Here is a 25,651-nt window from a genome sequence, read left to right as displayed (position 1 = left end):
GCGTGGACACCACGGAGTGCTATTCGGCTATGAGGAGCAGCGGTGAGGGGGCACCTCTCGTGGTTCTCCTGGCCAGAGCTGGAACCCGTTCCAGTAAGCCAAGTATCCCAAGAATGGACACACGAGCACCACGTGCTCGCGCTCACCAGCAAATGGGTACGAACCGATGGACACCTAAGTGGACACAGAGGAATCACCTTCTTCGGGTGGGTGTCGGGCGGGTGGGGGGAGGGGATGGGCGTACACATCCATTAGGAATGGGGTGGGTGCGCACCGACTGGGGGATGGGCGCACTTGAAGCTCTGACCCGAGGGGGGAGGCTGGGAGAGGGCAACGCACCCGACCTTAACATTGGTGCCCCCACAATATGCTGGAGCAACATGAGAGGTAAATGAATAAGAACACGGGGGGGGAGGGGGGCACGGGCAACACATGTCACCTTAAAACTTGGACTCCCATCATCTGCTTGAAAAGAGAGAGAAAAGAAAATGCAATAATAGAGATAAGAGACACTTTTTAAAAATAATGAATCCGGCCGGGCGCTGTGGCTCACGCCTGTAATCCTAGCTCTTGGGAGGCCGAGGCGGGCGGATTGCTCAAGGTCAGGAGTTCAAAACCAGCCTGAGCAAGAGCGAGACCCCGTCTCTACTATAAATAGAAAGAAATTAATTGGCCAACTGATATATATATAAAAAATTAGCGGGGCATGGTGGCGCATGCCTGCAGTCCCAGCTACCCTGGAGGCTGAGGCAGAAGGATCACTCGAGCCCAGGAGTTTGAAGTTGCTGTGAGCTAGGCTGACGCCACGGCACTCAGTCTAGCCTGGGCAACAAACCGAGACTCTGTCTCAAAAAAAAAAAAAAAAAAATGAATCCGTAGAGAAAAGTAAAAGGAGGCCTGTGGAGCAGGTCTGGGTGTGACTCCGGATCCCCGAACATCAGGTGCCACCACCAAAGATTCCTACGTGTAGCCCATAGAACCCCAAAAGCAACGGGACGAGTTCTGGTCACATACTCCCTCAAAATGACATCCAGGCCTTCTTCTGGAACTCCCTCCCCTCTCAGACTCTCAAGGTTTCCTCCGGCGTGTCGGCTCCCACAGAGCAGACCTTTGGTCTGAGACCTGACTGTCCAGAAGCCACGCATGCTGCCGCGTGGCGGCGGTGTCACGGCTCGGGACAAGAGGAGGCCCCACGGTGCGGGCTGGGGCGCCAGGCACCGCGGCGGGCGCTGAGGGTGGGGGTCACCCCCACCCCGGGCCGCCCCCGCACTCCCAGAAACGCCACAGAACCAGAGGCAAAAAAAAAAAAAAAAAGAAGAAGAAGCCTATGGCACCCGGTATTCCCGGGCGGTCTCCCATCCAAGTTCTAACCAGGCCCGACCCTGCTTAGCTTCCGAGACCAGACGGGATCGGGCGCGTTCGGGGTGGTGTGGTCGTGGATGGCGGAGGGCGCCCCTGCCCCGCTCAAGAAGCCGAGCCTCTCTGCGCGCTTCCCCGCCGCCTCCTCCCGCCCCAGGCCCCGCGCCGGGCCGGGCCTGTTGAGTTCGCCGGCCGGGTCCCGTGGGCTCCGAGGGACGGGGTGACAGGCGGGGCGGGCAGGGAGCGGCGGGCCGGGGTTGGGGGCTGTCTCTCTATACACACACACTCACACTCACACTCACTCACTCACTCACACTCACACAAGATGCGCCTCCACGGCTGGACCCGCCAAGGTGGAGACCTTCCAGCCCCCCTCCTCTCCTCGCCTGGCCTCCTTCACCTCCCCGCCCCCCACCCCCAGCGCGCCTCCGGGGCCGCTGACTGCGCACGGGCGGGGGCGCTCGCCCTTTGACCCCAGCCAGGGGCCACCCTCCCCCACAACCCCTTTCAGCTGTGCCCCCCACCCTGTGGCCCGCGGCCGCCTATTCCCCCGGGCCAGGGCTGGGGCACAGCGCACGGGGGAGGGGAGCCAGTGTATGGGGCGTCCCTCTCTCTGGGGATGTGTCCCATGGGTGGGGTGGGGTGGCGTGGTTTGTGGGGCGCTGAAGAAATCAGTCCCCTCCATCTCCTCCCTCTGGAAAACACCCAAGTCCTTGGAGAACTGCCCGCACCGCTACCGTGGGGGCCGGGACCCTCCTCTGTGTCCTCCTGTGGCCCAGTCCAAGGGGCCTGGGCCTGGCCGGGGCTGCATTGGACCCCAACCACCCTGGCGTGTGGACTCGCTAAAAATCGGCGATTAGATATTGGATTCCAGCGTCATTGAGGTCATTTCACTAATGAGTGCACCGCAAAGAGTTTCCTAATCCATCTGTGAGGGTGGCAACCGAAAGAGAATTTTAGAGCTGACAGAATAGGCGAGGAAAGGCATAGGAGATTTCCACACCCAGTAAGGAAGCCTTTTCCGAAATGGAAGAAAGAAAGGAGCAAACAGAGACACCGGTAGCCCCCCGCCCGGATGAGAGTCTGCCCCCGAGAGAAAGTACCCTGACCAGGTTCTCCCGTGGGTGGGTGGCGAGCTAGCGGCATTCAGAAGAGCGAGGCCCGCAGTCTGTGCAGAAGACACCTGCACTCGGGTGTGTGTGGCGGCACAATTCACAAGCAGCTCCAGATGTTAATCCAAGGAGAAGCCAGGGAGTTCCCAACGCCCCAGGTGTCCTCAGCCCACGACTGGCTGCTGTGGGAATGCGAAGCCCGGCTCCTTGTCTCAGAGCGGGGCAACCAGGAGGTGTGATGTCCACCCCGGGGTTCCCAGGAGGATCAGGCTGAAGCTGGGACTTGGCCTGAAAGTGTCCCCTCGCATGGCCACCCCCTTCCCCTTCCTGCTCCTCTACTCCTGGTGCCCCTCCATCCAGGGGCCAGACCTTAAAGAGTCACCCGCAAGAGAATCCTGGTCCCAAAGGAGCCTTCTGGGGGACCCCTGCTGAGAGAGGTTGTGGGCATGGCCCGCTGGGGCTCTGCCCGACCCAGGGCTGAGAGATGCAACCTCCCAGCTCTGGGTCCCTGCAGGAAGTGTTGGCAAGCACAGGGCCAGTCCTCCAAAGGCCCAGGTGCAGGGAGCCCAGGCCAAGCAGCCTGTGGAAGAAGCCACATGCTGTGCCACCCCGGGGAACACGACTGCAGGCCATGGCCCTTCCCACCTCCTCCTCCTCCTCCTCCTCCTCCTCCTCCCACCCCGCCCCCGCCCCCGCCCCCACATGGCACAGGGCCCAGAGACACCTCAGACACTTGCTACCCAAAGTGCAAAGGGCATCAGTTGCTCCTCCAAACCCCCCCCAGCCCAGCAGACCGCATTGTCCAGCCAGCCCCCGGGCCTCCCTGGGGTGCCCAGCACAAAAGTGCAGACACCCACCGGACCCTCCATCTCAGTTTTCGGATGTTTTTGCCACTCTAAGGACCCGCAGGCCAGCTGGGCCTTCTGGCAGGACAGAGAGCCCCGGAATCCGACGTGGAGAGCTGGGTGTACGTCCCCATGAGGAGGCGGTCCCCACCTCCGCGGCTATCCCCTTGCGGGGAGCGGCAGCCGCGGGGCCTCAGAGAAGACACCAGGCTGGGCCCCCACGGCACAGCGGGAGCACGTCCCCCGCAGGCCACTTAGCCACGGCGGCCAGCCGGCGGACGGTTGGGTTGCGCGAGACGCTGCGGCCGCCCTGCTACCGGGTTCCTGGGAGGGCGTCCTGGAACCAGCGTCCACACCAAGCCCTTGGAAGGCCCAGGCGACGGAGGAGCCCCGTCAGGCAGGGGCCGAGGACGGTGACGGCCCGGGCGGGGAGGAGCGTGTCAGGCAGGGGCAGAGGACGGTGACAGGTGACGGCCCGGGCGGGGAGGAGCGTGTCAGGCAGGGGCAGAGGACGGTGACAGGTGACAGGCCGGGCGGGAAGGAGTCAGTCAGGCAGGGGCCGTGGAGGAGACGGGCTGGGTAAGGGTTAGGGGTAGAGTCAGGGCACAAGTCACAATCGCAAAGACCTGGAAGCCACCCGAGTGCCCATCGACCCACGAGTGGGTAAATAAAATGTGGCGCGTGGACACCACGGAGTGCTATTCGGCTATGAGGAGCAGCGGTGAGGGGGCACCTCTCGTGGTTCTCCTGGCCAGAGCTGGAACCCGTTCCAGTAAGCCAAGTATCCCAAGAATGGACACACGAGCACCACGTGCTCGCGCTCACCAGCAAATGGGTACGAACCGATGGACACCTAAGTGGACACAGAGGAATCACCTTCTTCGGGTGGGTGTCGGGCGGGTGGGGGGAGGGGATGGGCATACACATCCATTAGGAATGGGGTGGGTGCGCACCGACTGGGGGATGGGCGCACTTGAAGCTCTGACCCGAGGGGGGAGGCTGGGAGAGGGCAACGCACCCGACCTTAACATTGGTGCCCCCACAATATGCTGGAGCAACATGAGAGGTAAATGAATAAGAACACGGGGGGGGAGGGGGGCACGGGCAACACATGTCACCTTAAAACTTGGACTCCCATCATCTGCTTGAAAAGAGAGAGAAAAGAAAATGCAATAATAGAGATAAGAGACACTTTTTAAAAATAATGAATCCGGCCGGGCGCTGTGGCTCACGCCTGTAATCCTAGCTCTTGGGAGGCCGAGGCGGGCGGATTGCTCAAGGTCAGGAGTTCAAAACCAGCCTGAGCAAGAGCGAGACCCCGTCTCTACTATAAATAGAAAGAAATTAATTGGCCAACTGATATATATATAAAAAATTAGCGGGGCATGGTGGCGCATGCCTGCAGTCCCAGCTACCCTGGAGGCTGAGGCAGAAGGATCACTCGAGCCCAGGAGTTTGAAGTTGCTGTGAGCTAGGCTGACGCCACGGCACTCAGTCTAGCCTGGGCAACAAACCGAGACTCTGTCTCAAAAAAAAAAAAAAAAAAATGAATCCGTAGAGAAAAGTAAAAGGAGGCCTGTGGAGCAGGTCTGGGTGTGACTCCGGATCCCCGAACATCAGGTGCCACCACCAAAGATTCCTACGTGTAGCCCATAGAACCCCAAAAGCAACGGGACGAGTTCTGGTCACATACTCCCTCAAAATGACATCCAGGCCTTCTTCTGGAACTCCCTCCCCTCTCAGACTCTCAAGGTTTCCTCCGGCGTGTCGGCTCCCACAGAGCAGACCTTTGGTCTGAGACCTGACTGTCCAGAAGCCACGCATGCTGCCGCGTGGCGGCGGTGTCACGGCTCGGGACAAGAGGAGGCCCCACGGTGCGGGCTGGGGCGCCAGGCACCGCGGCGGGCGCTGAGGGTGGGGGTCACCCCCACCCCGGGCCGCCCCCGCACTCCCAGAAACGCCACAGAACCAGAGGCAAAAAAAAAAAAAAAAAGAAGAAGAAGCCTATGGCACCCGGTATTCCCGGGCGGTCTCCCATCCAAGTTCTAACCAGGCCCGACCCTGCTTAGCTTCCGAGACCAGACGGGATCGGGCGCGTTCGGGGTGGTGTGGTCGTGGACGGCGGAGGGCGCCCCTGCCCCGCTCAAGAAGCCGAGCCTCTCTGCGCGCTTCCCCGCCGCCTCCTCCCGCCACAGGCCCCGCGCCGGGCCGGGCCTGTTGAGTTCGCCGGCCGGGTCCCGTGGGCTCCGAGGGACGGGGTGACAGGCGGGGCGGGCAGGGAGCGGCGGGCCGGGGTTGGGGGCTGTCTCTCTATACACACACACTCACACTCACACTCACTCACTCACTCACACTCACACAAGATGCGCCTCCACGGCTGGACCCGCCAAGGTGGAGACCTTCCAGCCCCCCTCCTCTCCTCGCCTGGCCTCCTTCACCTCCCCGCCCCCCACCCCCAGCGCGCCTCCGGGGCCGCTGACTGCGCACGGGCGGGGGCGCTCGCCCTTTGACCCCAGCCAGGGGCCGCCCTCCCCCACAACCCCTTTCAGCTGTGCCCCCCACCCTGTGGCCCGCGGCCGCCTATTCCCCCGGGCCAGGGCTGGGGCACAGCGCACGGGGGAGGGGAGCCAGTGTATGGGGCGTCTCTCTCTCTGGGGATGTGTCCCATGGGTGGGGTGGGGTGGCGTGGTTTGTGGGGCGCTGAAGAAATCAGTCCCCTCCATCTCCTCCCTCTGGAAAACACCCAAGCCCTTGGAGAACTGCCCGCACCGCTACCGTGGGGGCCGGGACCCTCCTCTGTGTCCTCCTGTGGCCCAGTCCAAGGGGCCTGGGCCTGGCCGGGGCTGCATTGGACCCCAACCACCCTGGCGTGTGGACTCGCTAAAAATCGGCGATTAGATATTGGATTCCAGCGTCATTGAGGTCATTTCACTAATGAGTGCACCGCAAAGAGTTTCCTAATCCATCTGTGAGGGTGGCAACCGAAAGAGAATTTTAGAGCTGACAGAATAGGCGAGGAAAGGCATAGGAGATTTCCACACCCAGTAAGGAAGCCTTTTCCGAAATGGAAGAAAGAAAGGAGCAAACAGAGACACCGGTAGCCCCCCGCCCGGATGAGAGTCTGCCCCCGAGAGAAAGTACCCTGACCAGGTTCTCCCGTGGGTGGGTGGCGAGCTAGCGGCATTCAGAAGAGCGAGGCCCGCAGTCTGTGCAGAAGACACCTGCACTCGGGTGTGTGTGGCGGCACAATTCACAAGCAGCTCCAGATGTTAATCCAAGGAGAAGCCAGGGAGTTCCCAACGCCCCAGGTGTCCTCAGCCCACGACTGGCTGCTGTGGGAATGCGAAGCCCGGCTCCTTGTCTCAGAGCGGGGCAACCAGGAGGTGTGATGTCCACCCCGGGGTTCCCAGGAGGATCAGGCTGAAGCTGGGACTTGGCCTGAAAGTGTCCCCTCGCATGGCCACCCCCTTCCCCTTCCTGCTCCTCTACTCCTGGTGCCCCTCCATCCAGGGGCCAGACCTTAAAGAGTCACCCGCAAGAGAATCCTGGTCCCAAAGGAGCCTTCTGGGGGACCCGTGCTGAGAGAGGTTGTGGGCATGGCCCGCTGGGGCTCTGCCCGACCCAGGGCTGAGAGATGCAACCTCCCAGCTCTGGGTCCCTGCAGGAAGTGTTGGCAAGCACAGGGCCAGTCCTCCAAAGGCCCAGGTGCAGGGAGCCCAGGCCAAGCAGCCTGTGGAAGAAGCCACATGCTGTGCCACCCCGGGGAACACGACTGCAGGCCACGGCCCTTCCCACCTCCTCCTCCTCCTCCTCCTCCTCCTCCTCCATCTCCTCCTCCTCCCACCCCGCCCCCGCCCCCGCCCCCACATGGCACAGGGCCCAGAGACACCTCAGACACTTGCTACCCAAAGTGCAAAGGGCATCAGTTGCTCCTCCAAACCCCCCCCAGCCCAGCAGACCGCATTGTCCAGCCAGCCCCCGGGCCTCCCTGGGGTGCCCAGCACAAAAGTGCAGACACCCACCGGACCCTCCATCTCAGTTTTCGGATGTTTTTGCCACTCTAAGGACCCGCAGGCCAGCTGGGCCTTCTGGCAGGACAGAGAGCCCCGGAATCCGACGTGGAGAGCTGGGTGTACGTCCCCATGAGGAGGCGGTCCCCACCTCCGCGGCTATCCCCTTGCGGGGAGCGGCAGCCGCGGGGCCTCAGAGAAGACACCAGGCTGGGCCCCCACGGCACAGCGGGAGCACGTCCCCCGCAGGCCACTTAGCCACGGCGGCCAGCCGGCGGACGGTTGGGTTGCGCGAGACGCTGCGGCCGCCCTGCTACCGGGTTCCTGGGAGGGCGTCCTGGAACCAGCGTCCACACCAAGCCCTTGGAAGGCCCAGGCGACGGAGGAGCCCCGTCAGGCAGGGGCCGAGGACGGTGACGGCCCGGGCGGGGAGGAGCGTGTCAGGCAGGGGCAGAGGACGGTGACAGGTGACGGCCCGGGCGGGGAGGAGCGTGTCAGGCAGGGGCAGAGGACGGTGACGGTGACAGGTGACAGGCCGGGCGGGAAGGAGTCAGTCAGGCAGGGGCCGTGGAGGAGACGGGCTGGGTAAGGGTTAGGGTTAGAGTCAGGGCACAAGTCACAATCGCAAAGACCTGGAAGCCACCCGAGTGCCCATCGACCCACGAGTGGGTAAATAAAATGTGGCGCGTGGACACCACGGAGTGCTATTCGGCTATGAGGAGCAGCGGTGAGGGGGCACCTCTCGTGGTTCTCCTGGCCAGAGCTGGAACCCGTTCCAGTAAGCCAAGTATCCCAAGAATGGACACACGAGCACCACGTGCTCGCGCTCACCAGCAAATGGGTACGAACCGATGGACACCTAAGTGGACACAGAGGAATCACCTTCTTCGGGTGGGTGTCGGGCGGGTGGGGGGAGGGGATGGGCGTACACATCCATTAGGAATGGGGTGGGTGCGCACCGACTGGGGGATGGGCGCACTTGAAGCTCTGACCCGAGGGGGGAGGCTGGGAGAGGGCAACGCACCCGACCTTAACATTGGTGCCCCCACAATATGCTGGAGCAACATGAGAGGTAAATGAATAAGAACACGGGGGGGGAGGGGGGCACGGGCAACACATGTCACCTTAAAACTTGGACTCCCATCATCTGCTTGAAAAGAGAGAGAAAAGAAAATGCAATAATAGAGATAAGAGACACTTTTTAAAAATAATGAATCCGGCCGGGCGCTGTGGCTCACGCCTGTAATCCTAGCTCTTGGGAGGCCGAGGCGGGCGGATTGCTCAAGGTCAGGAGTTCAAAACCAGCCTGAGCAAGAGCGAGACCCCGTCTCTACTATAAATAGAAAGAAATTAATTGGCCAACTGATATATATATAAAAAATTAGCGGGGCATGGTGGCGCATGCCTGCAGTCCCAGCTACCCTGGAGGCTGAGGCAGAAGGATCACTCGAGCCCAGGAGTTTGAAGTTGCTGTGAGCTAGGCTGACGCCACGGCACTCAGTCTAGCCTGGGCAACAAACCGAGACTCTGTCTCAAAAAAAAAAAAAAAAAATGAATCCGTAGAGAAAAGTAAAAGGAGGCCTGTGGAGCAGGTCTGGGTGTGACTCCGGATCCCCGAACATCAGGTGCCACCACCAAAGATTCCTACGTGTAGCCCATAGAACCCCAAAAGCAACGGGACGAGTTCTGGTCACATACTCCCTCAAAATGACATCCAGGCCTTCTTCTGGAACTCCCTCCCCTCTCAGACTCTCAAGGTTTCCTCCGGCGTGTCGGCTCCCACAGAGCAGACCTTTGGTCTGAGACCTGACTGTCCAGAAGCCACGCATGCTGCCGCGTGGCGGCGGTGTCACGGCTCGGGACAAGAGGAGGCCCCACGGTGCGGGCTGGGGCACCAGGCACCGCGGCGGGCGCTGAGGGTGGGGGTCACCCCCACCCCGGGCCGCCCCCGCACTCCCAGAAACGCCACAGAACCAGAGGCAAAAAAAAAAAAAAAAAGAAGAAGAAGCCTATGGCACCCGGTATTCCCGGGCGGTCTCCCATCCAAGTTCTAACCAGGCCCGACCCTGCTTAGCTTCCGAGACCAGACGGGATCGGGCGCGTTCGGGGTGGTGTGGTCGTGGACGGCGGAGGGCGCCCCTGCCCCGCTCAAGAAGCCGAGCCTCTCTGCGCGCTTCCCCGCCGCCTCCTCCCGCCACAGGCCCCGCGCCGGGCCGGGCCTGTTGAGTTCGCCGGCCGGGTCCCGTGGGCTCCGAGGGACGGGGTGACAGGCGGGGCGGGCAGGGAGCGGCGGGCCGGGGTTGGGGGCTGTCTCTCTATACACACACACTCACACTCACACTCACTCACTCACTCACACTCACACAAGATGCGCCTCCACGGCTGGACCCGCCAAGGTGGAGACCTTCCAGCCCCCTTCCTCTCCTCGCCTGGCCTCCTTCACCTCCCCGCCCCCCACCCCCAGCGCGCCTCCGGGGCCGCTGACTGCGCACGGGCGGGGGCGCTCGCCCTTTGACCCCAGCCAGGGGCCGCCCTCCCCCACAACCCCTTTCAGCTGTGCCCCCCACCCTGTGGCCCGCGGCCGCCTATTCCCCCGGGCCAGGGCTGGGGCACAGCGCACGGGGGAGGGGAGCCAGTGTATGGGGCGTCTCTCTCTCTGGGGATGTGTCCCATGGGTGGGGTGGGGTGGCGTGGTTTGTGGGGCGCTGAAGAAATCAGTCCCCTCCATCTCCTCCCTCTGGAAAACACCCAAGCCCTTGGAGAACTGCCCGCACCGCTACCGTGGGGGCCGGGACCCTCCTCTGTGTCCTCCTGTGGCCCAGTCCAAGGGGCCTGGGCCTGGCCGGGGCTGCATTGGACCCCAACCACCCTGGCGTGTGGACTCGCTAAAAATCGGCGATTAGATATTGGATTCCAGCGTCATTGAGGTCATTTCACTAATGAGTGCACCGCAAAGAGTTTCCTAATCCATCTGTGAGGGTGGCAACCGAAAGAGAATTTTAGAGCTGACAGAATAGGCGAGGAAAGGCATAGGAGATTTCCACACCCAGTAAGGAAGCCTTTTCCGAAATGGAAGAAAGAAAGGAGCAAACAGAGACACCGGTAGCCCCCCGCCCGGATGAGAGTCTGCCCCCGAGAGAAAGTACCCTGACCAGGTTCTCCCGTGGGTGGGTGGCGAGCTAGCGGCATTCAGAAGAGCGAGGCCCGCAGTCTGTGCAGAAGACACCTGCACTCGGGTGTGTGTGGCGGCACAATTCACAAGCAGCTCCAGATGTTAATCCAAGGAGAAGCCAGGGAGTTCCCAACGCCCCAGGTGTCCTCAGCCCACGACTGGCTGCTGTGGGAATGCGAAGCCCGGCTCCTTGTCTCAGAGCGGGGCAACCAGGAGGTGTGATGTCCACCCCGGGGTTCCCAGGAGGATCAGGCTGAAGCTGGGACTTGGCCTGAAAGTGTCCCCTCGCATGGCCACCCCCTTCCCCTTCCTGCTCCTCTACTCCTGGTGCCCCTCCATCCAGGGGCCAGACCTTAAAGAGTCACCCGCAAGAGAATCCTGGTCCCAAAGGAGCCTTCTGGGGGACCCGTGCTGAGAGAGGTTGTGGGCATGGCCCGCTGGGGCTCTGCCCGACCCAGGGCTGAGAGATGCAACCTCCCAGCTCTGGGTCCCTGCAGGAAGTGTTGGCAAGCACAGGGCCAGTCCTCCAAAGGCCCAGGTGCAGGGAGCCCAGGCCAAGCAGCCTGTGGAAGAAGCCACATGCTGTGCCACCCCGGGGAACACGACTGCAGGCCACGGCCCTTCCCACCTCCTCCTCCTCCTCCTCCTCCTCCTCCATCTCCTCCTCCTCCCACCCCGCCCCCGCCCCCGCCCCCACATGGCACAGGGCCCAGAGACACCTCAGACACTTGCTACCCAAAGTGCAAAGGGCATCAGTTGCTCCTCCAAACCCCCCCCAGCCCAGCAGACCGCATTGTCCAGCCAGCCCCCGGGCCTCCCTGGGGTGCCCAGCACAAAAGTGCAGACACCCACCGGACCCTCCATCTCAGTTTTCGGATGTTTTTGCCACTCTAAGGACCCGCAGGCCAGCTGGGCCTTCTGGCAGGACAGAGAGCCCCGGAATCCGACGTGGAGAGCTGGGTGTACGTCCCCATGAGGAGGCGGTCCCCACCTCCGCGGCTATCCCCTTGCGGGGAGCGGCAGCCGCGGGGCCTCAGAGAAGACACCAGGCTGGGCCCCCACGGCACAGCGGGAGCACGTCCCCCGCAGGCCACTTAGCCACGGCGGCCAGCCGGCGGACGGTTGGGTTGCGCGAGACGCTGCGGCCGCCCTGCTACCGGGTTCCTGGGAGGGCGTCCTGGAACCAGCGTCCACACCAAGCCCTTGGAAGGCCCAGGCGACGGAGGAGCCCCGTCAGGCAGGGGCCGAGGACGGTGACGGCCCGGGCGGGGAGGAGCGTGTCAGGCAGGGGCAGAGGACGGTGACAGGTGACGGCCCGGGCGGGGAGGAGCGTGTCAGGCAGGGGCAGAGGACGGTGACGGTGACAGGTGACAGGCCGGGCGGGAAGGAGTCAGTCAGGCAGGGGCCGTGGAGGAGACGGGCTGGGTAAGGGTTAGGGTTAGAGTCAGGGCACAAGTCACAATCGCAAAGACCTGGAAGCCACCCGAGTGCCCATCGACCCACGAGTGGGTAAATAAAATGTGGCGCGTGGACACCACGGAGTGCTATTCGGCTATGAGGAGCAGCGGTGAGGGGGCACCTCTCGTGGTTCTCCTGGCCAGAGCTGGAACCCGTTCCAGTAAGCCAAGTATCCCAAGAATGGACACACGAGCACCACGTGCTCGCGCTCACCAGCAAATGGGTACGAACCGATGGACACCTAAGTGGACACAGAGGAATCACCTTCTTCGGGTGGGTGTCGGGCGGGTGGGGGGAGGGGATGGGCGTACACATCCATTAGGAATGGGGTGGGTGCGCACCGACTGGGGGATGGGCGCACTTGAAGCTCTGACCCGAGGGGGGAGGCTGGGAGAGGGCAACGCACCCGACCTTAACATTGGTGCCCCCACAATATGCTGGAGCAACATGAGAGGTAAATGAATAAGAACACGGGGGGGGAGGGGGGCACGGGCAACACATGTCACCTTAAAACTTGGACTCCCATCATCTGCTTGAAAAGAGAGAGAAAAGAAAATGCAATAATAGAGATAAGAGACACTTTTTAAAAATAATGAATCCGGCCGGGCGCTGTGGCTCACGCCTGTAATCCTAGCTCTTGGGAGGCCGAGGCGGGCGGATTGCTCAAGGTCAGGAGTTCAAAACCAGCCTGAGCAAGAGCGAGACCCCGTCTCTACTATAAATAGAAAGAAATTAATTGGCCAACTGATATATATATAAAAAATTAGCGGGGCATGGTGGCGCATGCCTGCAGTCCCAGCTACCCTGGAGGCTGAGGCAGAAGGATCACTCGAGCCCAGGAGTTTGAAGTTGCTGTGAGCTAGGCTGACGCCACGGCACTCAGTCTAGCCTGGGCAACAAACCGAGACTCTGTCTCAAAAAAAAAAAAAAAAAAAAAAATGAATCCGAAGAGAAAAGTAAAAGGAGGCCTGTGGAGCAGGTCTGGGTGTGACTCCGGATCCCCGAACATCAGGTGCCACCACCAAAGATTCCTACGTGTAGCCCATAGAACCCCAAAAGCAACGGGATGAGTTCTGGTCACATACTCCCTCAAAATGACATCCAGGCCTTCTTCTGGAACTCCCTCCCCTCTCAGACTCTCAAGGTTTCCTCCGGCGTGTCGGCTCCCACAGAGCAGACCTTTGGTCTGAGACCTGACTGTCCAGAAGCCACGCATGCTGCCGCGTGGCGGCGGTGTCACGGCTCGGGACAAGAGGAGGCCCCACGGTGCGGGCTGGGGCGCCAGGCACCGCGGCGGGCGCTGAGGGTGGGGGTCACCCCCACCCCGGGCCGCCCCCGCACTCCCAGAAACGCCACAGAACCAGAGGCAAAAAAAAAAAAAAAAGAAGAAGAAGCCTATGGCACCCGGTATTCCCGGGCGGTCTCCCATCCAAGTTCTAACCAGGCCCGACCCTGCTTAGCTTCCGAGACCAGACGGGATCGGGCGCGTTCGGGGTGGTGTGGTCGTGGACGGCGGAGGGCGCCCCTGCCCCGCTCAAGAAGCCGAGCCTCTCTGCGCTTCCCCGCCGCCTCCTCCCGCCCCAGGCCCCGCGCCGGGCCGGGCCTGTTGAGTTCGCCGGCCGGGTCCCGTGGGCTCCGAGGGACGGGGTGACAGGCGGGGCGGGCAGGGAGCGGCGGGCCGGGGTTGGGGGCTGTCTCTCTATACACACACACTCACACTCACACTCACTCACTCACTCACACTCACACAAGATGCGCCTCCACGGCTGGACCCGCCAAGGTGGAGACCTTCCAGCCCCCCTCCTCTCCTCGCCTGGCCTCCTTCACCTCCCCGCCCCCCACCCCCAGCGCGCCTCCGGGGCCGCTGACTGCGCACGGGCGGGGGCGCTCGCCCTTTGACCCCAGCCAGGGGCCGCCCTCCCCCACAACCCCTTTCAGCTGTGCCCCCCACCCTGTGGCCCGCGGCCGCCTATTCCCCCGGGCCAGGGCTGGGGCACAGCGCACGGGGGAGGGGAGCCAGTGTATGGGGCGTCTCTCTCTCTGGGGATGTGTCCCATGGGTGGGGTGGGGTGGCGTGGTTTGTGGGGCGCTGAAGAAATCAGTCCCCTCCATCTCCTCCCTCTGGAAAACACCCAAGCCCTTGGAGAACTGCCCGCACCGCTACCGTGGGGGCCGGGACCCTCCTCTGTGTCCTCCTGTGGCCCAGTCCAAGGGGCCTGGGCCTGGCCGGGGCTGCATTGGACCCCAACCACCCTGGCGTGTGGACTCGCTAAAAATCGGCGATTAGATATTGGATTCCAGCGTCATTGAGGTCATTTCACTAATGAGTGCACCGCAAAGAGTTTCCTAATCCATCTGTGAGGGTGGCAACCGAAAGAGAATTTTAGAGCTGACAGAATAGGCGAGGAAAGGCATAGGAGATTTCCACACCCAGTAAGGAAGCCTTTTCCGAAATGGAAGAAAGAAAGGAGCAAACAGAGACACCGGTAGCCCCCCGCCCGGATGAGAGTCTGCCCCCGAGAGAAAGTACCCTGACCAGGTTCTCCCGTGGGTGGGTGGCGAGCTAGCGGCATTCAGAAGAGCGAGGCCCGCAGTCTGTGCAGAAGACACCTGCACTCGGGTGTGTGTGGCGGCACAATTCACAAGCAGCTCCAGATGTTAATCCAAGGAGAAGCCAGGGAGTTCCCAACGCCCCAGGTGTCCTCAGCCCACGACTGGCTGCTGTGGGAATGCGAAGCCCGGCTCCTTGTCTCAGAGCGGGGCAACCAGGAGGTGTGATGTCCACCCCGGGGTTCCCAGGAGGATCAGGCTGAAGCTGGGACTTGGCCTGAAAGTGTCCCCTCGCATGGCCACCCCCTTCCCCTTCCTGCTCCTCTACTCCTGGTGCCCCTCCATCCAGGGGCCAGACCTTAAAGAGTCACCCGCAAGAGAATCCTGGTCCCAAAGGAGCCTTCTGGGGGACCCGTGCTGAGAGAGGTTGTGGGCATGGCCCGCTGGGGCTCTGCCCGACCCAGGGCTGAGAGATGCAACCTCCCAGCTCTGGGTCCCTGCAGGAAGTGTTGGCAAGCACAGGGCCAGTCCTCCAAAGGCCCAGGTGCAGGGAGCCCAGGCCAAGCAGCCTGTGGAAGAAGCCACATGCTGTGCCACCCCGGGGAACACGACTGCAGGCCACGGCCCTTCCCACCTCCTCCTCCTCCTCCTCCTCCTCCTCCTCCATCTCCTCCTCCTCCCACCCCGCCCCCGCCCCCGCCCCCACATGGCACAGGGCCCAGAGACACCTCAGACACTTGCTACCCAAAGTGCAAAGGGCATCAGTTGCTCCTCCAAACCCCCCCCAGCCCAGCAGACCGCATTGTCCAGCCAGCCCCCGGGCCTCCCTGGGGTGCCCAGCACAAAAGTGCAGACACCCACCGGACCCTCCATCTCAGTTTTCGGATGTTTTTGCCACTCTAAGGACCCGCAGGCCAGCTGGGCCTTCTGGCAGGACAGAGAGCCCCGGAATCCGACGTGGAGAGCTGGGTGTACGTCCCCATGAGGAGGCGGTCCCCACCTCCGCGGCTATCCCCTTGCGGGGAGCGGCAGCCGCGGGGCCTCAGAGAAGACACCAGGCTGGGCCCCCACGGCACAGCGGGAGCACGTCCCCCGCAGGCCACTTAGCCACGGCGGCCAGCCGGCGGACGGTTGGGTTGCGCGAGACGCTGCGGCCGCCCTGCTACCGGGTTCCTGGGAGGGCGTCCTGGAACCAGCGTCCACACCAAGCCCTTGGAAGGCCCAGGCGACGGAGGAGCCCCGTCAGGCAGGGGCCGAGGACGGTGACGGCCCGGGCGGGGAGGAGCGTGTCAGGCAGGGGCAGAGGACGGTGACAGGTGACGGCCCGGGCGGGGAGGAGCGTGTCAGGCAGGGGCAGAGGACGGTGACAGGTGACAGGCCGGGCGGGAAGGAGTCAGTCAGGCAGGGGCCGTGGAGGAGACGGGCTGGGTAAGGGTTAGGGTTAGAGTCAGGGCACAAGTCACAATCGCAAAGACCTGGAAGCCACCCGAGTGCCCATCGACCCACGAGTGGGTAAATAAAATGTGGCGCGTGGACACCACGGAGTGCTATTCGGCTATGAGGAGCAGCGGTGAGGGGGCACCTCTCGTGGTTCTCCTGGCCAGAGCTGGAACCCGTTCCAGTAAGCCAAGTATCCCAAGAATGGACACACGAGCACCACGTGCTCGCGCTCACCAGCAAATGGGTACGAACCGATGGACACCTAAGTGGACACAGAGGAATCACCTTCTTCGGGTGGGTGTCGGGCGGGTGGGGGGAGGGGATGGGCGTACACATCCATTAGGAATGGGGTGGGTGCGCACCGACTGGGGGATGGGCGCACTTGAAGCTCTGACCCGAGGGGGGAGGCTGGGAGAGGGCAACGCACCCGACCTTAACATTGGTGCCCCCACAATATGCTGGAGCAACATGAGAGGTAAATGAATAAGAACACGGGGGGGGAGGGGGGCACGGGCAACACATGTCACCTTAAAACTTGGACTCCCATCATCTGCTTGAAAAGAGAGAGAAAAGAAAATGCAATAATAGAGATAAGAGACACTTTTTAAAAATAATGAATCCGGCCGGGCGCTGTGGCTCACGCCTGTAATCCTAGCTCTTGGGAGGCCGAGGCGGGCGGATTGCTCAAGGTCAGGAGTTCAAAACCAGCCTGAGCAAGAGCGAGACCCCGTCTCTACTATAAATAGAAAGAAATTAATTGGCCAACTGATATATATATAAAAAATTAGCGGGGCATGGTGGCGCATGCCTGCAGTCCCAGCTACCCTGGAGGCTGAGGCAGAAGGATCACTCGAGCCCAGGAGTTTGAAGTTGCTGTGAGCTAGGCTGACGCCACGGCACTCAGTCTAGCCTGGGCAACAAACCGAGACTCTGTCTCAAAAAAAAAAAAAAAAAAAAAAAATGAATCCGAAGAGAAAAGTAAAAGGAGGCCTGTGGAGCAGGTCTGGGTGTGACTCCGGATCCCCGAACATCAGGTGCCACCACCAAAGATTCCTACGTGTAGCCCATAGAACCCCAAAAGCAACGGGATGAGTTCTGGTCACATACTCCCTCAAAATGACATCCAGGCCTTCTTCTGGAACTCCCTCCCCTCTCAGACTCTCAAGGTTTCCTCCGGCGTGTCGGCTCCCACAGAGCAGACCTTTGGTCTGAGACCTGACTGTCCAGAAGCCACGCATGCTGCCGCGTGGCGGCGGTGTCACGGCTCGGGACAAGAGGAGGCCCCACGGTGCGGGCTGGGGCGCCAGGCACCGCGGCGGGCGCTGAGGGTGGGGGTCACCCCCACCCCGGGCCGCCCCCGCACTCCCAGAAACGCCACAGAACCAGAGGCAAAAAAAAAAAAAAAAGAAGAAGAAGCCTATGGCACCCGGTATTCCCGGGCGGTCTCCCATCCAAGTTCTAACCAGGCCCGACCCTGCTTAGCTTCCGAGACCAGACGGGATCGGGCGCGTTCGGGGTGGTGTGGTCGTGGACGGCGGAGGGCGCCCCTGCCCCGCTCAAGAAGCCGAGCCTCTCTGCGCTTCCCCGCCGCCTCCTCCCGCCCCAGGCCCCGCGCCGGGCCGGGCCTGTTGAGTTCGCCGGCCGGGTCCCGTGGGCTCCGAGGGACGAGGGACGGGGTGACAGGCGGGGCGGGCAGGGAGCGGCGGGCCGGGGTTGGGGGCTGTCTCTCTATACACACACACTCACACTCACACTCACTCACTCACTCACACTCACACAAGATGCGCCTCCACGGCTGGACCCGCCAAGGTGGAGACCTTCCAGCCCCCCTCCTCTCCTCGCCTGGCCTCCTTCACCTCCCCGCCCCCCACCCCCAGCGCGCCTCCGGGGCCGCTGACTGCGCACGGGCGGGGGCGCTCGCCCTTTGACCCCAGCCAGGGGCCGCCCTCCCCCACAACCCCTTTCAGCTGTGCCCCCCACCCTGTGGCCCGCGGCCGCCTATTCCCCCGGGCCAGGGCTGGGGCACAGCGCACGGGGGAGGGGAGCCAGTGTATGGGGCGTCTCTCTCTCTGGGGATGTGTCCCATGGGTGGGGTGGGGTGGCGTGGTTTGTGGGGCGCTGAAGAAATCAGTCCCCTCCATCTCCTCCCTCTGGAAAACACCCAAGCCCTTGGAGAACTGCCCGCACCGCTACCGTGGGGGCCGGGACCCTCCTCTGTGTCCTCCTGTGGCCCAGTCCAAGGGGCCTGGGCCTGGCCGGGGCTGCATTGGACCCCAACCACCCTGGCGTGTGGACTCGCTAAAAATCGGCGATTAGATATTGGATTCCAGCGTCATTGAGGTCATTTCACTAATGAGTGCACCGCAAAGAGTTTCCTAATCCATCTGTGAGGGTGGCAACCGAAAGAGAATTTTAGAGCTGACAGAATAGGCGAGGAAAGGCATAGGAGATTTCCACACCCAGTAAGGAAGCCTTTTCCGAAATGGAAGAAAGAAAGGAGCAAACAGAGACACCGGTAGCCCCCCGCCTGGATGAGAGTCTGCCCCCGAGAGAAAGTACCCTGACCAGGTTCTCCCGTGGGTGGGTGGCGAGCTAGCGGCATTCAGAAGAGCGAGGCCCGCAGTCTGTGCAGAAGACACCTGCACTCGGGTGTGTGTGGCGGCACAATTCACAAGCAGCTCCAGATGTTAATCCAAGGAGAAGCCAGGGAGTTCCCAACGCCCCAGGTGTCCTCAGCCCACGACTGGCTGCTGTGGGAATGCGAAGCCCGGCTCCTTGTCTCAGAGCGGGGCAACCAGGAGGTGTGATGTCCACCCCGGGGTTCCCAGGAGGATCAGGCTGAAGCTGGGACTTGGCCTGAAAGTGTCCCCTCGCATGGCCACCCCCTTCCCCTTCCTGCTCCTCTACTCCTGGTGCCCCTCCATCCAGGGGCCAGACCTTAAAGAGTCACCCGCAAGAGAATCCTGGTCCCAAAGGAGCCTTCTGGGGGACCCGTGCTGAGAGAGGTTGTGGGCATGGCCCGCTGGGGCTCTGCCCGACCCAGGGCTGAGAGATGCAACCTCCCAGCTCTGGGTCCCTGCAGGAAGTGTTGGCAAGCACAGGGCCAGTCCTCCAAAGGCCCAGGTGCAGGGAGCCCAGGCCAAGCAGCCTGTGGAAGAAGCCACATGCTGTGCCACCCCGGGGAACACGACTGCAGGCCACGGCCCTTCCCACCTCCTCCTCCTCCTCCTCCTCCTCCTCCTCCATCTCCTCCTCCTCCCACCCCGCCCCCGCCCCCGCCCCCACATGGCACAGGGCCCAGAGACACCTCAGACACTTGCTACCCAAAGTGCAAAGGGCATCAGTTGCTCCTCCAAACCCCCCCCAGCCCAGCAGACCGCATTGTCCAGCCAGCCCCCGGGCCTCCCTGGGGTGCCCAGCACAAAAGTGCAGACACCCACCGGACCCTCCATCTCAGTTTTCGGATGTTTTTGCCACTCTAAGGACCCGCAGGCCAGCTGGGCCTTCTGGCAGGACAGAGAGCCCCGGAATCCGACGTGGAGAGCTGGGTGTACGTCCCCATGAGGAGGCGGTCCCCACCTCCGCGGCTATCCCCTTGCGGGGAGCGGCAGCCGCGGGGCCTCAGAGAAGACACCAGGCTGGGCCCCCACGGCACAGCGGGAGCACGTCCCCCGCAGGCCACTTAGCCACGGCGGCCAGCCGGCGGACGGTTGGGTTGCGCGAGACGCTGCGGCCGCCCTGCTACCGGGTTCCTGGGAGGGCGTCCTGGAACCAGCGTCCACACCAAGCCCTTGGAAGGCCCAGGCGACGGAGGAGCCCCGTCAGGCAGGGGCCGAGGACGGTGACGGCCCGGGCGGGGAGGAGCGTGTCAGGCAGGGGCAGAGGACGGTGACAGGTGACGGCCCGGGCGGGGAGGAGCGTGTCAGGCAGGGGCAGAGGACGGTGACGGTGACAGGTGACAGGCCGGGCGGGAAGGAGTCAGTCAGGCAGGGGCCGTGGAGGAGACGGGCTGGGTAAGGGTTAGGGTTAGAGTCAGGGCACAAGTCACAATCGCAAAGACCTGGAAGCCACCCGAGTGCCCATCGACCCACGAGTGGGTAAATAAAATGTGGCGCGTGGACACCACGGAGTGCTATTCGGCTATGAGGAGCAGCGGTGAGGGGGCACCTCTCGTGGTTCTCCTGGCCAGAGCTGGAACCCGTTCCAGTAAGCCAAGTATCCCAAGAATGGACACACGAGCACCACGTGCTCGCGCTCACCAGCAAATGGGTACGAACCGATGGACACCTAAGTGGACACAGAGGAATCACCTTCTTCGGGTGGGTGTCGGGCGGGTGGGGGGAGGGGATGGGCGTACACATCCATTAGGAATGGGGTGGGTGCGCACCGACTGGGGGATGGGCGCACTTGAAGCTCTGACCCGAGGGGGGAGGCTGGGAGAGGGCAACGCACCCGACCTTAACATTGGTGCCCCCACAATATGCTGGAGCAACATGAGAGGTAAATGAATAAGAACACGGGGGGGGAGGGGGGCACGGGCAACACATGTCACCTTAAAACTTGGACTCCCATCATCTGCTTGAAAAGAGAGAGAAAAGAAAATGCAATAATAGAGATAAGAGACACTTTTTAAAAATAATGAATCCGGCCGGGCGCTGTGGCTCACGCCTGTAATCCTAGCTCTTGGGAGGCCGAGGCGGGCGGATTGCTCAAGGTCAGGAGTTCAAAACCAGCCTGAGCAAGAGCGAGACCCCGTCTCTACTATAAATAGAAAGAAATTAATTGGCCAACTGATATATATATAAAAAATTAGCGGGGCATGGTGGCGCATGCCTGCAGTCCCAGCTACCCTGGAGGCTGAGGCAGAAGGATCACTCGAGCCCAGGAGTTTGAAGTTGCTGTGAGCTAGGCTGACGCCACGGCACTCAGTCTAGCCTGGGCAACAAACCGAGACTCTGTCTCAAAAAAAAAAAAAAAAAAATGAATCCGTAGAGAAAAGTAAAAGGAGGCCTGTGGAGCAGGTCTGGGTGTGACTCCGGATCCCCGAACATCAGGTGCCACCACCAAAGATTCCTACGTGTAGCCCATAGAACCCCAAAAGCAACGGGACGAGTTCTGGTCACATACTCCCTCAAAATGACATCCAGGCCTTCTTCTGGAACTCCCTCCCCTCTCAGACTCTCAAGGTTTCCTCCGGCGTGTCGGCTCCCACAGAGCAGACCTTTGGTCTGAGACCTGACTGTCCAGAAGCCACGCATGCTGCCGCGTGGCGGCGGTGTCACGGCTCGGGACAAGAGGAGGCCCCACGGTGCGGGCTGGGGCGCCAGGCACCGCGGCGGGCGCTGAGGGTGGGGGTCACCCCCACCCCGGGCCGCCCCCGCACTCCCAGAAACGCCACAGAACCAGAGGCAAAAAAAAAAAAAAAAGAAGAAGAAGCCTATGGCACCCGGTATTCCCGGGCGGTCTCCCATCCAAGTTCTAACCAGGCCCGACCCTGCTTAGCTTCCGAGACCAGACGGGATCGGGCGCGTTCGGGGTGGTGTGGTCGTGGACGGCGGAGGGCGCCCCTGCCCCGCTCAAGAAGCCGAGCCTCTCTGCGCTTCCCCGCCGCCTCCTCCCGCCCCAGGCCCCGCGCCGGGCCGGGCCTGTTGAGTTCGCCGGCCGGGTCCCGTGGGCTCCGAGGGACGAGGGACGGGGTGACAGGCGGGGCGGGCAGGGAGCGGCGGGCCGGGGTTGGGGGCTGTCTCTCTATACACACACACTCACACTCACACTCACTCACTCACTCACACTCACACAAGATGCGCCTCCACGGCTGGACCCGCCAAGGTGGAGACCTTCCAGCCCCCCTCCTCTCCTCGCCTGGCCTCCTTCACCTCCCCGCCCCCCACCCCCAGCGCGCCTCCGGGGCCGCTGACTGCGCACGGGCGGGGGCGCTCGCCCTTTGACCCCAGCCAGGGGCCGCCCTCCCCCACAACCCCTTTCAGCTGTGCCCCCCACCCTGTGGCCCGCGGCCGCCTATTCCCCCGGGCCAGGGCTGGGGCACAGCGCACGGGGGAGGGGAGCCAGTGTATGGGGCGTCTCTCTCTCTGGGGATGTGTCCCATGGGTGGGGTGGGGTGGCGTGGTTTGTGGGGCGCTGAAGAAATCAGTCCCCTCCATCTCCTCCCTCTGGAAAACACCCAAGCCCTTGGAGAACTGCCCGCACCGCTACCGTGGGGGCCGGGACCCTCCTCTGTGTCCTCCTGTGGCCCAGTCCAAGGGGCCTGGGCCTGGCCGGGGCTGCATTGGACCCCAACCACCCTGGCGTGTGGACTCGCTAAAAATCGGCGATTAGATATTGGATTCCAGCGTCATTGAGGTCATTTCACTAATGAGTGCACCGCAAAGAGTTTCCTAATCCATCTGTGAGGGTGGCAACCGAAAGAGAATTTTAGAGCTGACAGAATAGGCGAGGAAAGGCATAGGAGATTTCCACACCCAGTAAGGAAGCCTTTTCCGAAATGGAAGAAAGAAAGGAGCAAACAGAGACACCGGTAGCCCCCCGCCCGGATGAGAGTCTGCCCCCGAGAGAAAGTACCCTGACCAGGTTCTCCCGTGGGTGGGTGGCGAGCTAGCGGCATTCAGAAGAGCGAGGCCCGCAGTCTGTGCAGAAGACACCTGCACTCGGGTGTGTGTGGCGGCACAATTCACAAGCAGCTCCAGATGTTAATCCAAGGAGAAGCCAGGGAGTTCCCAACGCCCCAGGTGTCCTCAGCCCACGACTGGCTGCTGTGGGAATGCGAAGCCCGGCTCCTTGTCTCAGAGCGGGGCAACCAGGAGGTGTGATGTCCACCCCGGGGTTCCCAGGAGGATCAGGCTGAAGCTGGGACTTGGCCTGAAAGTGTCCCCTCGCATGGCCACCCCCTTCCCCTTCCTGCTCCTCTACTCCTGGTGCCCCTCCATCCAGGGGCCAGACCTTAAAGAGTCACCCGCAAGAGAATCCTGGTCCCAAAGGAGCCTTCTGGGGGACCCGTGCTGAGAGAGGTTGTGGGCATGGCCCGCTGGGGCTCTGCCCGACCCAGGGCTGAGAGATGCAACCTCCCAGCTCTGGGTCCCTGCAGGAAGTGTTGGCAAGCACAGGGCCAGTCCTCCAAAGGCCCAGGTGCAGGGAGCCCAGGCCAAGCAGCCTGTGGAAGAAGCCACATGCTGTGCCACCCCGGGGAACACGACTGCAGGCCACGGCCCTTCCCACCTCCTCCTCCTCCTCCTCCTCCTCCTCCTCCATCTCCTCCTCCTCCCACCCCGCCCCCGCCCCCGCCCCCACATGGCACAGGGCCCAGAGACACCTCAGACACTTGCTACCCAAAGTGCAAAGGGCATCAGTTGCTCCTCCAAACCCCCCCCAGCCCAGCAGACCGCATTGTCCAGCCAGCCCCCGGGCCTCCCTGGGGTGCCCAGCACAAAAGTGCAGACACCCACCGGACCCTCCATCTCAGTTTTCGGATGTTTTTGCCACTCTAAGGACCCGCAGGCCAGCTGGGCCTTCTGGCAGGACAGAGAGCCCCGGAATCCGACGTGGAGAGCTGGGTGTACGTCCCCATGAGGAGGCGGTCCCCACCTCCGCGGCTATCCCCTTGCGGGGAGCGGCAGCCGCGGGGCCTCAGAGAAGACACCAGGCTGGGCCCCCACGGCACAGCGGGAGCACGTCCCCCGCAGGCCACTTAGCCACGGCGGCCAGCCGGCGGACGGTTGGGTTGCGCGAGACGCTGCGGCCGCCCTGCTACCGGGTTCCTGGGAGGGCGTCCTGGAACCAGCGTCCACACCAAGCCCTTGGAAGGCCCAGGCGACGGAGGAGCCCCGTCAGGCAGGGGCCGAGGACGGTGACGGCCCGGGCGGGGAGGAGCGTGTCAGGCAGGGGCAGAGGACGGTGACAGGTGACGGCCCGGGCGGGGAGGAGCGTGTCAGGCAGGGGCAGAGGACGGTGACGGTGACAGGTGACAGGCCGGGCGGGAAGGAGTCAGTCAGGCAGGGGCCGTGGAGGAGACGGGCTGGGTAAGGGTTAGGGTTAGAGTCAGGGCACAAGTCACAATCGCAAAGACCTGGAAGCCACCCGAGTGCCCATCGACCCACGAGTGGGTAAATAAAATGTGGCGCGTGGACACCACGGAGTGCTATTCGGCTATGAGGAGCAGCGGTGAGGGGGCACCTCTCGTGGTTCTCCTGGCCAGAGCTGGAACCCGTTCCAGTAAGCCAAGTATCCCAAGAATGGACACACGAGCACCACGTGCTCGCGCTCACCAGCAAATGGGTACGAACCGATGGACACCTAAGTGGACACAGAGGAATCACCTTCTTCGGGTGGGTGTCGGGCGGGTGGGGGGAGGGGATGGGCGTACACATCCATTAGGAATGGGGTGGGTGCGCACCGACTGGGGGATGGGCGCACTTGAAGCTCTGACCCGAGGGGGGAGGCTGGGAGAGGGCAACGCACCCGACCTTAACATTGGTGCCCCCACAATATGCTGGAGCAACATGAGAGGTAAATGAATAAGAACACGGGGGGGGAGGGGGGCACGGGCAACACATGTCACCTTAAAACTTGGACTCCCATCATCTGCTTGAAAAGAGAGAGAAAAGAAAATGCAATAATAGAGATAAGAGACACTTTTTAAAAATAATGAATCCGGCCGGGCGCTGTGGCTCACGCCTGTAATCCTAGCTCTTGGGAGGCCGAGGCGGGCGGATTGCTCAAGGTCAGGAGTTCAAAACCAGCCTGAGCAAGAGCGAGACCCCGTCTCTACTATAAATAGAAAGAAATTAATTGGCCAACTGATATATATATAAAAAATTAGCGGGGCATGGTGGCGCATGCCTGCAGTCCCAGCTACCCTGGAGGCTGAGGCAGAAGGATCACTCGAGCCCAGGAGTTTGAAGTTGCTGTGAGCTAGGCTGACGCCACGGCACTCAGTCTAGCCTGGGCAACAAACCGAGACTCTGTCTCAAAAAAAAAAAAAAAAAAATGAATCCGTAGAGAAAAGTAAAAGGAGGCCTGTGGAGCAGGTCTGGGTGTGACTCCGGATCCCCGAACATCAGGTGCCACCACCAAAGATTCCTACGTGTAGCCCATAGAACCCCAAAAGCAACGGGACGAGTTCTGGTCACATACTCCCTCAAAATGACATCCAGGCCTTCTTCTGGAACTCCCTCCCCTCTCAGACTCTCAAGGTTTCCTCCGGCGTGTCGGCTCCCACAGAGCAGACCTTTGGTCTGAGACCTGACTGTCCAGAAGCCACGCATGCTGCCGCGTGGCGGCGGTGTCACGGCTCGGGACAAGAGGAGGCCCCACGGTGCGGGCTGGGGCGCCAGGCACCGCGGCGGGCGCTGAGGGTGGGGGTCACCCCCACCCCGGGCCGCCCCCGCACTCCCAGAAAGGCGACAGAACCAGAGGCAAAAAAAAAAAAAAGAAGAAGAAGAAGCCTACGGCACCCGGTATTGCCGGGCGGTCTCCCATCCAAGTTCTAACCAGGCCCGACCCTGCTTAGCTTCCGAGACCAGACGGGATCGGGCGCATTCGGGGTGGTGTGGTCGTGGACGGCGGAGGGCGCCCCTGCCCCGCTCAAGAAGCCGAGCCTCTCTGCGCTTCCCCGCCGCCTCCTCCCGCCCCAGGCCCCGCGCCGGGCCGGGCCTGTTGAGTTCGCCGGCCGGGTCCCGTGGGCTCCGAGGG

General features: G+C 62.4%; 7 pseudogenes; all 7 read right to left on the bottom strand.

Moving 5' to 3' along the window:
* Positions 1–1,322: 1,322 nt before the first annotated feature.
* Positions 1,323–1,441, bottom strand: LOC142871132 (uncharacterized; annotated as a pseudogene).
* A 3,876-nt stretch (positions 1,442–5,317) lies between these two features.
* LOC142871093 (uncharacterized) lies at positions 5,318–5,436 on the bottom strand (annotated as a pseudogene).
* Positions 5,437–9,332: 3,896 nt separating this feature from the next.
* Positions 9,333–9,451, bottom strand: LOC142871091 (uncharacterized; annotated as a pseudogene).
* Positions 9,452–13,348: 3,897 nt separating this feature from the next.
* On the bottom strand, positions 13,349–13,467 carry LOC142871090 (uncharacterized; annotated as a pseudogene).
* Positions 13,468–17,360: 3,893 nt separating this feature from the next.
* LOC142871089 (uncharacterized) lies at positions 17,361–17,479 on the bottom strand (annotated as a pseudogene).
* Positions 17,480–21,380: 3,901 nt separating this feature from the next.
* On the bottom strand, positions 21,381–21,499 carry LOC142871088 (uncharacterized; annotated as a pseudogene).
* A 3,902-nt stretch (positions 21,500–25,401) lies between these two features.
* LOC142871131 (uncharacterized) lies at positions 25,402–25,520 on the bottom strand (annotated as a pseudogene).
* Positions 25,521–25,651: the final 131 nt, after the last annotated feature.

Source organism: Microcebus murinus, chromosome 5 (genome assembly GCF_040939455.1).
Source record: "Microcebus murinus isolate Inina chromosome 5, M.murinus_Inina_mat1.0, whole genome shotgun sequence".
NCBI lineage: Eukaryota > Metazoa > Chordata > Mammalia > Primates > Cheirogaleidae > Microcebus > Microcebus murinus.
The sequence above is the reverse complement of the archived record's forward strand: the minus strand, read 5'-3'. Positions and strand labels throughout refer to the sequence as shown.